Source organism: Cetorhinus maximus, chromosome 4 (genome assembly GCF_964194155.1).
Source record: "Cetorhinus maximus chromosome 4, sCetMax3.hap1.1, whole genome shotgun sequence".
Taxonomy (NCBI): Eukaryota; Metazoa; Chordata; class Chondrichthyes; order Lamniformes; family Cetorhinidae; genus Cetorhinus; species Cetorhinus maximus.
In genome coordinates this window covers 147,891,888-147,908,687 of record NC_135882.1, presented here as the reverse complement: position 1 = coordinate 147,908,687, position 16,800 = coordinate 147,891,888, and the positions used below count along the sequence as shown (strand labels likewise).

At 42.1% G+C, this 16,800-nt stretch overlaps 1 protein-coding gene across 2 annotated transcripts in view; it reads left to right on the top strand.

Annotated features, from left to right (window-relative positions):
• The first annotated feature begins 1,900 nt into the window (after window positions 1-1,900).
• The window catches only part of fam135b (family with sequence similarity 135 member B), a 471,310-nt gene continuing 456,410 nt past the window's right edge, over window positions 1,901-16,800 (top strand). The window contains exon 1 of one of the 2 annotated variants that reach the window (XM_078540962.1): window positions 1,901-2,118. The gene's annotated coding sequence lies outside the window, so the exon portion shown is untranslated. Of the gene's footprint in view, window positions 2,119-9,951; window positions 10,034-16,800 lie in introns of those variants that run through there. The other variant, XM_078540963.1, reaches the window with a different exon arrangement.

Sequence of the window (16,800 nt, the reverse complement as noted above, 5' to 3'; positions counted from 1 at the left end):
ATAAAGCGCGTTGCATGACCTCAGTATGCTCAGAGCACATTCAGTGGTTCAGAACCAATAATGTATTTTTGTAGTCACTATAGTGAGGAAACATGGCAGGCAAATTATCCAAACAGCAGAGAGATAAATGATCAGATGATCTGCTACAGTGATGGTGGATGAGGTTTCAATGTGAGCCAGCATTTTGCCCTCTCAGCAGCATTTAACATGCATGTTTAGGTAGTCATTCACTCCAGCTATCAACTGTGGATCAGTTTGGGAGTGCTCTTGGGTTGTGAGTTCAAATCCCACCTCATGACTTGAACATAATAACGTAGGCTAACACTCGTGCAGTACTGAGCACTGCTAGAAAGGCCATCTTTTGGATGAATTATTAAGTTAATGCCCATCCACCCTCTCAGGTGGACCTAAAAGCGCCCCATGGAATTATTTGAAAGAAAAGCTTGGGAATTCTCCCTGGTGTCCTGGCCAATATTTATTCTTCAATCAGCAATACAAAAAAAGATTATCTGGTCATTTGGCTTGGTTGAAGGGACAAATGGTATGGTTGCTAAATTTGCTGACAACACAATAGGTAGGAAAGTAAGTTGTGCAGGGGATGTAAGGAGGCTACAAAGGGACATAGATAGGTTAAGTGAGTGGGCAAAGACCTGGCAAATAGAGTATAACATGGGCAAATGTGAAACTGTCTGTTTTGGCAGGAAGAATAAAAAAACATTTTATCAAAATGGTGAGAGGTTGCAGAGCTCTGAGATTCAGAGAGATCTGGGTGTCCTAGTGCATGAATCACAAAAGGCTAGTATGCAGGCACAGCAAGTAATTAGAAAAGCTAATAGAATGATATGCTTTACTGCAAGGGAAACTGAATACAAAAGTAGGGAGTTCATGCTTCAGGTGTACAGGGTACTGGTGAAACCACATCTGGAGTACTGTGTACATTATTGGTCTCCTTAGTTAAGGAAAGATGTAAATGCATCACAAGCAGTTCAGCAAAGGTTTACGAGACTAATACCAGGAATGGGTGGGTTGTCTTGTGAGGAAAGGTTAGGCTTGTATCCACTGGAGTTTAGAAGAGTAAGAGGTGACTTGATTGAAACCTTTAAGAGCCTGAGGGGTCCTGACAGAGTTGATGTGGAGAGGATGTTTCCTCTTGTGGGAGAATCTAGAGCTAGAAGTCACAGTTTAAAAATAAGGGGTCGCTCATTTAAGATGGAGATGAGGAGAAATGTTTTCTCTCACAGGGTCATGAATCTTTGGAACTCTCTTCCTCAAAAAGCGGTGGAAGCAAAGCCTTTGAATATTTTTAAGGCATAGCTAGATAGATTCTTGATTAACAAGAGGGTGAAAGTTTATTGGGAGTAGGTGGGAGGTTGCAATCACATCAGCCACGATCTTATTGAATGATGCAGCAGGCTTGAAGGGCCGAGTGGCTCCTGCTCCTAGTTCATAATGTACATTGTTGTTTGCGGGCGTTTGCTGTGTGGAAATTGGCTGTAACGTTTCCTACATTGCGACGGGGACTAGACTTCGATGGTTGTGGCCAGCTTTGGTCTTGTGGATGTGAAAAGGGCTAAATAAATGCAACTCTTTCCCCGTTCGCTGGAGTCTTAATGAGTCGAATGAAAACACATGGGGAAAGCCACAGCTCTGGCTCTTGGTGCGCTTGGTATTTTGAGCAAAGCTGACCAATTTGCGGGCGTCTTGTTGCCAGTGGGCCAGAAGGAAGGCAGACCCACCTGGCAGTCGCAGTCAGCCGGTCAGGACGAGAGGAACTCCGGGTGCTGGTGCAGTTGGCCGCGCTCTCTTCACTTTCTCATTATTTTGGTTGCTGGGTTTTAGTTGTTGCTGTGACTGACGTGACGTCAGCAGCCCAGAAGAGATTTCCTTCACAACAATCTTCAGTACCCAGAGAGCCAGAGTCAGGATATCAGCAACACACACAGAGAGAGAGAGAGGGAGAGAAAAGAGAGACTGATTCTGGAGGAGGCAACATGTGAAAAATTCTATATTCTGCGAAAATAACCATGGCAACAGGAACATTAACCAACTAAGGGAGAGATAATAAAAGGAGACAACAAATCTTCCCTTTGGAAGGAGACTGCAGATCTCTGGAAACAGGTAGGAGGCATGGTGATTTAACATATATATATATAGATAGAGAGTAATTTCTACCACGTGTTAACAGGACAAATTGTATCTATGCCATTAATTATAAGTTGACACAATGTGAAACATGGAAGATGAATGAATGAATGAAGTTTTCACTTTGCAAAATTTGTGGTGTCAGTCTGGGCAGATGTTTTAATGATTTGGGAACAGCAGCATGCACTGCCTCGATTGATGAATTCAATGTAACCTGGAGCTGGCTGTGTTTGCAGTCAGTGGCGTTGTTTGTTGTGCTGCGGGTTGAAGTGTTACACCGGGAGCAACTGGACGGCTACAATGTAGGCGAATGACACAGTATCAGCACACTGGAACTGATAAAGAGCAAGGCTGCACTCTACTCTGCAGCGATTCGACTTTTAATCTGTTCGTCTGTTTGCAACTCCCAGCTCCAGTGATACACGCAGAATTGGAAAGCACAGATAGAGAAGGGTGGCAAAAACAAGTCGGTGAAACAGTTTGAGTAAAGTCATGTTTCATCACACAGTCAGACCTGGCATCTGCTTTTATTTTTTTTTAAAAAAAAGTTATGCGTTTAAAGCACCTGGATTGAGAAATGTAGAGGGACCCAGTGAGCTTTCCACAGGAAAAAGATTGAGGTTAGATATCAGCAGCGTCTCGCTGTGTGATTTAGATTTTTTTTTTCTCCATCACCTGGTATTTTTATTCTTTTGTGCCTGAAATTCAAGAACAAGGGCTGACAAAAAAGATGGAAGTTCCACATAACATATATTCATAGCATCATGAGTGGTGTCCTACCGTGTCTATGATATCATTCAGACCACGTACCGTGCATCAAATCATGCCTTTAATATTTACGTCGTCCGTTTCGATCTTGCTCACACGCAATATATTGGCCCGTGATTGTTTAACTAAATATATGTTGACCATTACCCTGTCAGTTTGAGCCTATGCTTATATGTGTACATAATGCAATATGTATTATATATTTTACATATACACGCATATACATATAATTGTGTTTTTTGCACGCGTGTTTATGTATATGCACTTATATGCATTATTATGTGTGTGCATTTACATACACTTGCCTCCAAATGTCTGTATATGTGCATGTATACGTGGTACGAATGTATATGTGAACATGCATTTATGTATGGATACATCGTTTGTGTGTAGATGTAAATATAGTGTGTATTTGTATGGGTGCATGTGCATGCATTCTTGTATATATGTCTTTGCATACATGAAAATATATGCATGTCTACATGTGTGTATGATTGAGATAGATATATATATACTTTTACATGTGAATGTGGCTTTATACATGTGTTTGTACTTATATTTGTTTATGGACATGTATATGTGAAAATGCATACATGTTTCTGTGTACAAATGTGTATTTGCATTTATATTTGTACATGTGTGTATGTATGTATGTATTCTATATATGCATATATGTATATACCCTTGCATGTCTATATGTGTACACCCATATAAGATTTTCTGTGGGAATATTTTAGGCTGAGAAGCCCTACTACAGCATTGGTATTAGCCTTATTTCTGCCCTCATTATTATCTGCAGGGTGGCAAGCAACCAGAAAAAGACAAAATAGTGACTCGATGCAGCTTAACTGGAGAGCTGTACAGTTTCATCGTTGCAACTGGGCATTTGTATTCAACCAAAATTCAAACAGTTTCAAAAATTTCTTGCCATCTCCTAATGTTTGGATGTAGTAAGCGACGAGTTCATAAATAGCCTTTGGTCTCTTTCAGATGGATAACAGAGATAAAAAAACAGTTTTTCCCCCTATCACTCCATGGCAATAAAACAAGGCAGCCATGCTGCATTCACACTGAGCTCATCAAATACAGTATCACAGTTCAGCAACTCTATCTCAGTTCAGGCAATGGTGTGACATACTTAATTAGTATATTGATATTGATTAATGGTAATAAAAATTGGATTTAGACCAATACACTGTCAATGTTGTGCAATATTCTTCTTATATGATACATTATTCAACACCTTAAATTACTCCCAGCACTGCTACCACTATCTGATAACTGGGGTCAAAATAATTTCTTTTCGAGGGCTCTTCGAGATTTTCTCAAGGGCTACTTTCTGGCTTTCAGGGGTTCCTTTTTCATTATCACTAACTCCTTTCCCAGGTGATGCAGTCAAGTAGTAACATGACCTTCTGTGTTTGTGCTGATTTTAAAAAAAATGTTTCCTTCTTTAGGTAGATAAGGTAGCACAAATACCAAAGACTGTGTGTAATTAAATGTAATAATTATATTTTTTAACTTGGAATTTATAAATAAGATGTTTTTGTTAATTTATTATAAAGAAATCTCACATACTCCGTTTCCAAAACGATTTTTTTTTTACCCACTTGCAATTACACAAACTTGTCAATGCTTAAAAAACTGGAACAGAGTCTAATTTTGTCTTCAGTGTCTTTCGGCATTGACGTGGAGGGGATCAACCCACAACTGTTAGACTACTTGACTACCCTGGGAAATGATAAATTAGACCTTTTTTAGTATATGTTTTTCTTATAAAATGTGAGTTTAAATTGGATAGAGAGAAATTAAGAAATATTAAGCAAGTTACAGTCAGTCGAGAGATGGGGAGGTGGCGGCATCAACAGAAGCTCAACTTACTGGGACATCGCTCCCACACATAAACTCTCCAGTTGATCATGGATATTTATATGTTCAAAAAAAAACCTCTTTATTCTGGAAACTCAAATGAGGGGGGAAAAATAAGATCAGCGTTAAGCTGAGGTAAAGATACAATGGCCAATATTCTTTTAAAATATGTATAAAAAATGAAAGTGGGTTGGGAGAGAGGGGTTTAGGGGGAGGGGGAAAGAAAAGGATTGACAATGTTTATACGGTAAACATTAAGAGTGGAGATAGCAGCCCAGGAGACACGTGGGGGCGCTGCTATCAGACACTCGACTGCAACAGAGCTGCTCTCGCTGTTAGTGATTGACAGCTGGCAAACACACCAACCCCTAGGCAAGAGGGGTGGCCCAAGTGCTAATGAGAGACAAAAACGCAATCTAACTCACATCTGTCTCCACATCCTGTACCTCTAACCAGTGCAATTAGATAATCTGGATCTATCTGATTCCTAGATGTGTTTCAGTAGGGTGTTGGTGGCTTTACTTTTGATGCTAATGTGGCGCTTCACTACCCATTACTGCACCCCCCCCGCCCCTCACAGATTCCGTCACGTCCACGTAGGGGCCGACTTTTTTCTTTCATTGGTCACCCCCATGATTGAATATTCTCATGCTTTTGGGAAGCTTTCGAGGGCAAATCCGTCCGTTGCCCTATGTATTTTGAACCCTGTCTGATAAGCGTGCAACCAATAATAGTTCATATAAATTCTATATTTGGGCTGCTACTCCTAACTAAGATGATCTAATAATTCAATTTTTTGGGAATTAAATTTCCAGTTTGTAGTTTTACTTTGTCTTAATTCAAATGATTGGTTAATTTGATTTTTTTTAATGCAGATAAACAGTGACTTCAGATTATTAGCTCTGTGACTGTGGCTGAAAATACTTTTTCCAGTAACAACTCAGTTTGGAATGGCAGATTCTGTAATTGTACTACAAGCAACTTGCTATGCAAACATGAAAATTTCCCATATCCCAGCATTGTGCTTAGCTGGAATTATGTCAGTGCACGGTGATGGCAAGCCCTTGTTGGTTTTGGGGGGAGGGGAGTAAAGAACTATATTGTTGTATCAGTCTTTGAAAACAAATCTTAAACTGGTAGAACCCATCAATCTGTTGGGTTTGGAGACCATATGTTGTGTGATATGCATTAGAACTTTCTTGAAGGAACAGTGAGTCAGGAGTGGATACCTCATGGATACCTTTATGCTCATAATTTTATGTATTTTTTAATAAAATTTCGAATTCTGTCAAGTGTTCTCTATGTGGTCAAAGAAATAAAGATGTGAACTTATACAGTGCCTTTCATGATGGAAAGCATTTTTCAGCCAACAAAGTATTTTGGAAGTGTGGACACTATTGTAATGTAGGAAATGTGGCAGCCAATTTGCATGCATCAAGTTCCCACATACAGTGTGAAATAAATGACCAGGTCATCTGTTTTAGTAATGTTGGTTGAGGGATAAATGTTTGCAGGAACATCCGGGAGAATTGGGCTCTTTTACACCAATCCGAAAGGGCAGATGTCTCAATGACACCTCTGACAGCGTAGCACCCCTCGGTACTGAGCTGGGTTGTCAGTCGAGGTTTTATGCTGCTGTTTCTGGAGAACCCACCACCTTCTGAGTGCTAGCACTGAGCCACAGCTGATGTGGTGGAGAATAGGGCCGATGAGGGAAACGATGCATGGGAGAGGTGACTTCAACAGTGGCTCAGTAGATAGGTGCATTATGTACTGAAACATAAGAACAAGGTCCCAAGTTTGTTCCCATTTTTGGCTGAAGTCAACTGAACTGACAATAATGGTGATTTATTTGACTGCTGGATTTCCCACTTCTGATTGCTTTTAAAACAAGTGGGTCAGGACAGGTTTAAGTTCAGCTGTCACCCCATGGCCAAGAAGACAAATGGAACTCGCCGTTCAGACTAATATAAGACGGACAGGTTTTATTGAGCGAGGCACTGAAGGATTCTGTTACCAGTGGAGCTTTACTGTGGTACAAGTCACAGCTTGGTGGTGAGTATGATAGAAAAGGGGAAAAAGTTGGAGTGGGGAGAGGGGAATATATTGGAGTCAGAAGGGTTGAATAATGTACTGCACCTTAACTGTATAGTTATAACAAATCAACACAACCAAAATCTAACTAGAAACATTTTCTTCTGACATATTGAGGGAGGTACCAAAAAGCGCCCATGGGAGATGGGGTAGAATAAAAAGGGTATGTAACTGCTGGCAGCTGACCAGGATGAGGGTGCTTCAATGCATAATGAGAAACAAAGATGGTTTTGTAATTTTTTTCCCCTCTATCTTTGACCTTGCAATGTAGTTTTAAACATCAAAATTGAGAATTTTTTGTGTGCTAATTAAGAAAAGTGAAGCTGGAGAGTAACTCAATGGTAGACAAAGTCCTCCTGAGGCCACACTATTATTTTGATGAAAAACTAAGAGAGAAATACAATCATTGTATGCCCTTCTGTTGTGAATTTATAGATCAAGTAGGTGTGGTATTGAAGGGGTGTCACTCTGCAGTTTCATGTCAGAACAATGACTCTGATGGGTGTGCACCGTAAGGTGTGCTTGAATCTCAGCTATTTGCTTGTAGCAATTGGCACTGATGCTATGCTATTGTTAGTGACACCGCACAACTGAATTAATACATAGGAGACAAAACTATGTCAGGACCTTGTGACAAGGTTGTAACACATTGGAGCATTGAGATGACTATCAAAGTCACTTCAAACTCAAGTTCTGTGAATCCCAAGGAACACATTCTTTGAAATAAGAAGAAACACAGGAGTGCTTTATTTTGCTTTGGTAATAATTTTAGTTACACTATGGTTGTACGCCTGAGGTGGGAAGTATTATTTTATGCTTGGGTCCGCCTGTGGTAAGGAGGCCACAAAGGGACATAGATAGGTTAAGTGAGTGGGAAAAGATCTGACAAATGGAGTATATTGTGGGCAAATTGACCATTTTGGCAGGAAGAATAAAAAAAGCATATTATCAAAATGGTGAGAGATTGCAAAGCTCTGAGATTCAGAGGGATCTGGGGTGTCCTCGTGCATGAATCACGAAAGGCTAGTATGCAGGCACAGTAAGTAATTAGGAAAGCTAATAGAATATTATCATTTATTGTGAGGGGAATTGATTACAAAAGTAGAGTGGTTATGCTGGAGGTGTACAGGGCACTGGTGAGCCCACATCTGGAGTACTGTGTACAGAATTGGTCTCCTTATTTAAGGAAAGATGTAACTGCATTAGAAGCAGTTCAGAGAAGGTTTAGTAGACTAATACCAGGAATAGGTGGGCTGTCTTGTGAGGAAAAGTTGGATAAGCTAAGTTTGTATCCACTGGTGTTTACAAGAATAAGAGGTGATCGAAACCTTTATGACCCTGAAGGGTCTTGACAGGGTGGACGTGGAGAGGATGTTTCCTCTTTTGGGAGAATCTAGAACTAGGGGTCGCTATTTAAAAATAAGGGGTCACTCATTTAAGACAGAAATGAGGAGAATTCTTTTCCCTCAGAGGTTCATGAGTCTTTGGAACTCTCTTCCTGAAAAGGTGGTGGAAGCAGAGTCTTTGAATATTTTTAAGGCAGAGCTAGATAGCTTCTTGATTAACAAGGGGGTGAAAGGTTATTGGGAGTAGGCAGGAATGTTGAGTTGAGGTTGCATTCAGATCAGCCCTGATCTTACTGAATGGCAGAACACGCACGAGGGGCCGAGTGGCCTACTCCTAATTCGTATGTTTGGTGCACTATTTTCTGTGTTTTTGCTGGTAGTGTGTCACAACAAACAGTCAACTCCTGCAACTGTCAGTTTAGTTCAATTCCACTCAAGAATTTAACCATGTAAGCTAGATTGACACCTCAATGCAATATAAGGGAGTGTTGCATTGTCATAGTTGCTGTCTTTCAGATAAGATGGTGTCTGCTTGTTCAAGTGGTGAGAGATACCGTAGTACTATTGAAAGAAGAGCAGGAGGGTTCTCTTGATGCTTTGCCAACATTTTTTTTGCAGGTACATCAGGGCAGGAACTTAGTGTTCCCTAAAATAGGTGATCAATGAGCAGCATGAGGGGGAAGTGTGTTATAGAATGATCATTCATTCTGTAGAATGGGAAAGGGGTTTGAAGGACTGAATGACCTTCTCTTCCTTTAGATATTTTTATGTTTTGCCGTCAATCAATACCACCAAAATAGATCAATTTTTGTTTTTCTCATTGCTTGATGTGTGCAAATTGGTGGCCATGTTTGACTACATAACAGCAGTGAATGCCTTTTGAAGCACTTTATTGCACACAGAGCACTTTGGGACATCATAAGAAACATGACAGGGTGCTACAAAAATGTAAATTCTTTCTAGGTACCACCACAATAGCCCAGGTTAATGCATATTCTGAGATTGGAGATCTCTGGAACCTTTGCCCAGGAGATTAGATGAATTTAGTATAGTCACCGACAAGAGAAGGGTAGTCTGAGATTCAATAGAAGTGCTTCTAGTGAGAAAACCACGACAGACAGTTTAGACTGAGATTATTGGCTTGAATTCAAGTTACTTTGCATGTGATGATATGAATGCACAAGTTTGCAAGTATAGTTGCACCGTTTATTATGAAGCATGGTTTAGATTTCAACCATGATTTATAGCAGGACCATAGTATAGATGCTCTAGATTAGTGTTACAAGGGTTAGGTCTCCTATTTTCTGTACTTAGCACACTGACAAGCATCAGTGTTTTCTTATTTTGATTAAATTCTGTCAGTAAATGTTATGAACCCCACCTCTTCTTCACCGGTACTTGTTTTTCAAGTAGAACTGTGTAATGTGGCAGATTAAAATACTTTTCTCCTAGAGTGGAACCTTGGTTGTTCACTTGCTGCAGAATCTTGACATGAATATGGATTGTTTATCTCCATCCAATACCTAGGGTTACAAACCCTTTTGGATTGTCCGGGATTGCTCTGGATTGGGGCAGGAATGTCCCAAGTATTGGCGCTAACAGTCCAGGAGGATTTTAACCTTTAAAGACGGAATGCACTGTTACAGAATGGGATTGCTCCGAGTTTGGTGAGGAGGGGAGGGAGGTGCTCTTTTATTTTTCTTTCTATCTTTCTCAGCCTACCGGAGAACTGGAGTTGAAAAGCTGCACGAGAGGGCTGAGTTTTGAAAACATGCAAGAGTGACGTCACAGGAGGAACACACGTTCATCAATTGGTGAGAAGCTGCTGTTCGGGAGGGTCTTCAAGAAGCTGAAAATTAGAAAAGCACAGTCTTCTTAAAAGAAGGAGCTACTTAGATTTCAGTAAGAAGCACAAGCAATAGGGAAGTAAAGTTAAGTCAAGGCTGGGTAAATTAAAATAGTATAAGTAAACCAAATTAAAATAAAGTTAACATAAGGGAAGTGAATTGAAGCAATGGCAGGACAGCTCGGTCGTGTGGAATGTGTGTCCTGTAATATGTGGGACGTGGTGGACCCTACCAGTGTCCTAGATGCCCACATGTGTAGGAAGTGTCACCAGTTGCAGAACCTTGAGCTCCGGGTTTCAGAGCTTCAGCGGCGGCTGGAGTCACTGTGGCGCGTCCATGGATAGCACGTTCAGAGAGGTGGTCACATGGCAGCTTAGGAGCCTGGAGGCAGAAGGTGAATGGGTGGCCGCCAGGCAGTCCAAGAAAATTAGGCAGGTAGTACAGGAGTCCCCTGGGGTCCCCGCACCAGTCAGTTTTCCATTTTGGATACAGGGGAAGTGCAGTGAGAGCCAGGTTTGTGGCACCATGGGCAGCTCTGCTGTACAGGAGGGGAGGAAGAAGAGGGGAAGAGCAGTATTGATAGGGTATTTGTTTATTAGAGGAAGAGACAGGTGTTTCTGTGGCTCCAGGATGGTATGTTGCCTCCCTGGTGCCAGGGTCAAGGATGTCATAGAGCGGCTGCAGGACATTCTTCTGGGGAGGGTGAATAGCCAGATGTCGTCGTCCATGTTGGTACCAATGATTTAGGTAGGAAAGGGGATGAGGTCATGAAAGCAGATACCAGGGAGCTAGGAAGGAGATTGAAAAGCAGGACCTCTAAAGCAGTAATCTCAGGATTATTCCCAGTCCCACGTGCAAGTAAGTATAGAAGTAGGAGAATAGACTGACTGTACATGTGGCTGGAAAGTTGGTGTAGGAGGGATGGCATCAGATTTCTGAGGCATTGGGACCGGTTCTGGGGAAGGTGGGAGCTGTGTAAGCTGGACGGTCTACACCTGAACAGGACTGGGACGAATATCCTTGCAGGGAGGTTTGCTGGTGCTGTTAGTGAGGATTTAAATTGGATTGGTAGGGGGCTGGGAACCTGAGGGCAAATTCAGAGCAGGGAGCGGGAGATGGAGAAAAAGTGAGTGACTCCGAAAGGCAGAAGAAGCATGGGTTAAAAAGTGTAAAGCAACAGAATTTGGCAGTGTTAAAAGGTAAATGCAAGCAGTATAGCAAATAAAGACGAGGAGCTGAGGGTACAGATAGATACATGGCAGCATGATATAATTGCTATCATGGAAACTTGGCTTAAATAGGGTCAAAAATGGCAGCTCAACATCCCTGGATATAGAGTTTTCAGGCAGGATAGAGAGGGGATAACAAAGGTGGGGCTGTAGCATTATTGGTTAAAGAAACAATTACAGCTGTGAGAAGGGATGATATACCAAGTGAGGCCACAAGGGTTGAGCATAGAAATAAAAAAGGGGCAGCCACGTTTCAGGGAGTGTGCAATAGACCCCCAAATAGTGGAAGGGACTTAGAAGAGCAAATACGTAGGCAAATTTCTGAGTGCAAAAACAATAGGGCAGTAATAGTTGGAGACTTAACTCCTCTAATATCAATTGGGATACAAACAGTGTGAAGAGCACAGAGGGTACAAAATTCTTGAATTGCATTTAAGAGAACTTTTTCAGCCAGCACGTAACAGGCTGAACGAGTGGGGGCGCAGTTCTAGATTTAGTCTTAGGAAATGAAGCTGGACAAAGTGGATGAAGTAGCAGTGGGTGACTATTTTGGAGATAGTGACCATAATACAGTTAAATTTAGCATCATTATGGAAAAGGACAAAGATTGAGTAAAAGTTCTAAATTGGGGGGCGGGGGTGGAAGACAAATTTTACAAAGCTGAGAGATGAACTGGTGAAAATGGACTGGATACAGCTACTAGAAGGGAAAACAGTGTCAAATTAGCGTGAGGTATTCAAAAGCGAGATTCTACGGGCACAGTGTAGACATGTTCCCACAAAGATAAAGGGTGGTACTGCCAAATCTAGAGTCCCCCTGGTTATCCAGGGTAAAATAATATACGGGGTAAAATAAAGCAGAAAAAGAAAGCTTATGATAGTCACAAAAAGCTTAATACTGTAGAAAGCCTAGAGGAGTATAGAAAGTACAGGGGTGAATTAAAAATGGAAATTAGGAAAGCAAAGAGAAGATATGAAAAAATGTTGGCAGGTAAAGTTTTACCAATACTTTAAGAACACTTTAAGAGGATAACTAAGGAAAGGGTGGGGCCTATTCAAGATGTACATGGTAACTTGTGTGTTGATGCTGAAGATGTGGGCAAGGTTTTCAATGAGTACTTTGTCTCTGTTAAAGAGGAAGAGTGCAAAATATTAAATACAATAAATGTAATGAGAGAGGAAGTACTGAAGGGACTGGCATCCTTAAAGGTGGATGCATTGTATCCCAGGTTGTTAAAGGAAGCCAGGAAGGAAATAGCGGATGCTCTGAGCATCATTTTCCAATCCTCACTTGATACAGGAGAGGTACCGGAGGATTGGAGGTCTGTGAATGTTGTACCAATATTTAAAAAGGGTGTGAGGGATAGGCCAGAAAATCATAGGCTAGTCAGTCTGAAAGGCACGGATTGATCAAGGACAATCAGCGGGATTTTGTTAGGGGAAGATTGTGTCTTAATAACGTAATAGAATTTTTTGAGAAAGTAACAAATAGGATTGATGAGGGTCGTGCAGTGGATGTTGTCTACATGGATTTTAGCATTTGACTAGTTCCCACATGGCAGACTGGTCAGAAAAGTGAGATCCCATGGGATACAGGGGAAGGTGATGCATTGGATCCAAAATTGACTCAGTGACAGGAAACAAAGGGTAATGGCCGATTGATGTTTTTGCAAATGGAAAGCGGTTTTCAGTGGTGTTCCACAGTGCTCAGTGTTGGGCCCTTGTTGTTTGTAGTATATATTAATGATTTGGACTTATATTTGGGAGGCGTGATTGGGAAATTTGCTGATGTTGATAATGAAGAGGATAGCTGTTGTCTGCAGAATTATATCAATGTTTGGTTGAGTGGGCAGAAAAGTGGCAAATAGAATTCAATCCAGAGAAGTCTGAGGTAATGCATTTGGGGTGGGCAAACAGAGCAAGGGAATACTCAATAAATGGGAAGATATTGAGAGGGGTTGAGGAAGTGAGAGACCTTGGAATGCATGTCCACAGGTCCCTGAAGGTGGCAGGCCAGATGGATAAGGTGGTATAGAAATGGAATGCTTTCCTTCATTGGACAAGGTATTGAATACAAAAGCAGGGATGTAATGTTGGAACTGGATAAAGTGCTGGTTAGGCCACAGTTGGAATTTTGTGTACTGTACTGGTCACACATTATAGGGATAACATAATTGCTCTGGAGAGAGTTCAGAGGAGATTCACAAGAATGTTGCCAGGGCTTGAAAATTGCAGCTATGAGGAAAGATTGGATAGACTAGGGTTGTTTTCCTTAGAACAGAGGAAGCTGAGGGGTAACCTAAGTGAGATGTACAAAATTATGAGGAGCCTAGATAGGGTGGACAAGAAAGACCTGTTTCCCCTAGCTGAGGGGGCCAATTACCAAGGGGAATAGATTTAAGATGATTGGTAGAAGGATTAGAGAGGACATGAGGAAAAACTTTTTCACCCAGAGGGTGGTGGGTGTATGGAATTCACTGCCTAAATTGGTGGTTGAGGCTGAAATGCTCAATTCATTTGAAAGGTACCTGGATCTGCATCTGAAGTGCTGTAGCCTGCAACCTGGACCAGTTGCTGGAAAGTGGGATTAAAAATGAGTGGCTAGCTTCTTTTTTCTCTTTTTATAGCTGGGTCAGACATGATGGGCTGGATGGCCTCTTTCGGTGCCATAAATTTTCCAAGGTGCTGTGGTTGAATTTCTTGCTTCCATAGATGCCCGTCCTGCTTTGTAGCTTCACTGGCTGCCACCGCAGAGATATGGCTGGCTGCCATTGGAGGGAGACCTCTGCTTAGTGATGGCACCACTGCCTCTCCACCTTCCACCCACCCCCATCAGTCTCAAAGAACTGACTGCTGCTTGGAGGGTACCAGAAATGGGACCGCTGGTGAAGAAGTAGCTGGGAGTTTGGTGTGGTATGTGGGGGTGTGTGTGTTGAAGTTGGAAATGTGTGGGACTAGGTTGAAAGATGGCAAACAATGACTTGTGGGAAGGGGAATGGAGCTCAGAGGAGGGGGCTGTTTGGGGGTGGAAAGACAGTGATCAGGCATTGGAGGGGCCTGGTCTCCTTGTGAATCAGATGGAGGGGGAAAATGGGCGTTGGAGGAGCGGGGGGAGGGTGGTGATTGGTAGTAGGGTGACGAATGGAGACTGGGGAATGGAAGTCAGAGATGAGGCCTCAGGGAGGTAGGGGAATAGGATACAGAAGATTGGGAGAGTATTACATTGGGGAATGGGGTCTATAGGGTAAGTAGGATTTGAGGTTGGGGGGATTTGGGCTCAGTTTGGGGGAAGTGATGGAGATTGCAGAATGCAGCAGGGATGGAGACAAAAATTTTTTGTGAACCTGAGAGCAGCAGCAATGTAGTGAATATCAGTGACATTGAGAGAGGAACATATGGCAGAAGGGTGGGTGAAGTTTGGGAATGTTACTGTGGCAAACAGTGAGCGATTGTTTCCAGCGATTGTATAGAGAAAATGGAGAACACAAGACCAGAGACCGAGAATTTTTGCCAGAAGAAGGGTGAGGCAACTAAGTGCTATGAGACCATGGGATGTTTCACCACAAATGATTAGTGAGACAAAGACTATTTAAAGGGAAGCGGTAAGTATTTGGGGAAAAAAAAAGAATAAAGGAAGATGTAGCACCTTTCATAAACGCAAGTTGTCCCAAAGTGCTTTACACCTATTCAATTACTTTTGAAGTGCAGTCACTGATTTGGTAAGGGAGTCAATTTGCACAGACCAGGTTCACACAAATAGCAGTGGTAGTGCCCAAGTAGCCTGTTATTTTAGCATCGTTGGTTGTGAGATAATTATTGGCCAGGGAGGCCTTTTCTGCTCTTAACAATAGAGCCAGGGGATCTTTCACGTTCACCTAAAAGGGCAGATAGGGCCTCTGCTTAATGCCTGATCCAAAGGCGGACCATATGGATACTCCTGCTCCTATTCCTTATTTCTAAGACAACACCTCCGGACTGAATATTGAATTCAACAACTTTAGATCTTAAACTCCCTCCCCCCATCCCCACCCCGTTTCTTCCCCCTTCCTTTTGTTTTTTCCAATAATTTATATAGATTTTTCTTTTCCCACCTATTTCCATTATTTTAAAATCTACAACTAATACCTTGTCAGTCTTTCCACCCCACCCCCACTAGAGCTGTACCTTGAGTGTCCTGCCATCCATTCTTAATTAGCACATTTTCTTGGATAATATCACCACCTTCAACACCTCTTTGATCCTTTTGTCTGTGACATCTTATGATTATCTGCTCCTATCACTGCTTGCTTGTCCCTACAACCACCCCCCCACCCCCTCAACTTCTCTCTCCCCCCCCCCCCCGACCTTAAACCAGCTTATATTTCACCTCTCTCCTAACTATACTTCAGTTCTGTTGAAGGCTCATGAGGACTCGAAACGTCGACTCTTTTCTTCTCCACCGATGCTGCCAGACCTGCTGAGTTTTTCCAGGTAATTCTGTTTTTGTTTTGGATTTCCAGCATCCGCAGTAGTTTTTTGTTTTTACCTCCTACAGTGTTACATTCTCTAGTAGTGCAATGATGTGTCTGCCTAGATTTTTGTGCTCACATGTCTGGAATGGGGCTTGAAGCCATAACCAGCTGACTCAAGGTGAGAGTGCCTATCTTAGAGCCACAGCTGAAGTAATGGGAGAAATGGGGTGACAGAAGAAGGCACAGAGGTCAAATGGCCTCCTTCCATTCTGCAGCTTGTGATATTCTGTGAAAATTCTACTTTATGAGTCTGAGGCCCGATAGGGTTTTATAGAAGTAATGGTACTGAGCTGTGTTTAGAGCTGTGACAAACATTAATTCTGCTGTCCTCTGTGTTTGGCTGGTTTGGTTCAGGTCAGCCTGTGTTGGTTGGTTTTGGTAAAATCCAAATACACATTGGTTGTGGCTTGACTTCCACTTCAGAGTTGTCACCTTCTGAGACCAAACCAGAGCTCAAAGAGACATTTAAAAGAGGTTTGGGACTAATTTGCGCAGCCCATTCAAAGAGCTGGTATTGGCATGACTGGACGAATGGCCTCTGCGGTGTATGATTCCAGGATTCTATTCGAATAGTTGAGTATGTTCCCAGCTTTCCACAATTCCTGTTGCTGTTCTTTAGGAGGTGTTCAATGATAGCCTCGGCTAACTGTCTGCAATGCTAACCCGCTACTTCCATCTGACCCAACACCTTTTCTACGTAGTACAAATTAGACTGAAACTTTTGCTGGGGGAGGCAGGTGCAAATTTATTGATGCTCTCACCATAATACCCCTTTTAAGTAACCAGGACCTGGAAGAGGAACTGAAATGCTTATGCAGATATGTGTAATGATGCAGTGGTATCATCGACCTTGTAATTACATCAAAAAGGAAGCCAAAGCATCCATCTTTTAAATAATGTGTTACGTTACCAATGTTGCAAGAGGCTGTTGCCATGACTGAGCCGGTTAAAGGCAATTGTTGCCTGAGCCAGACAGACTAGGAACATCCCACTTT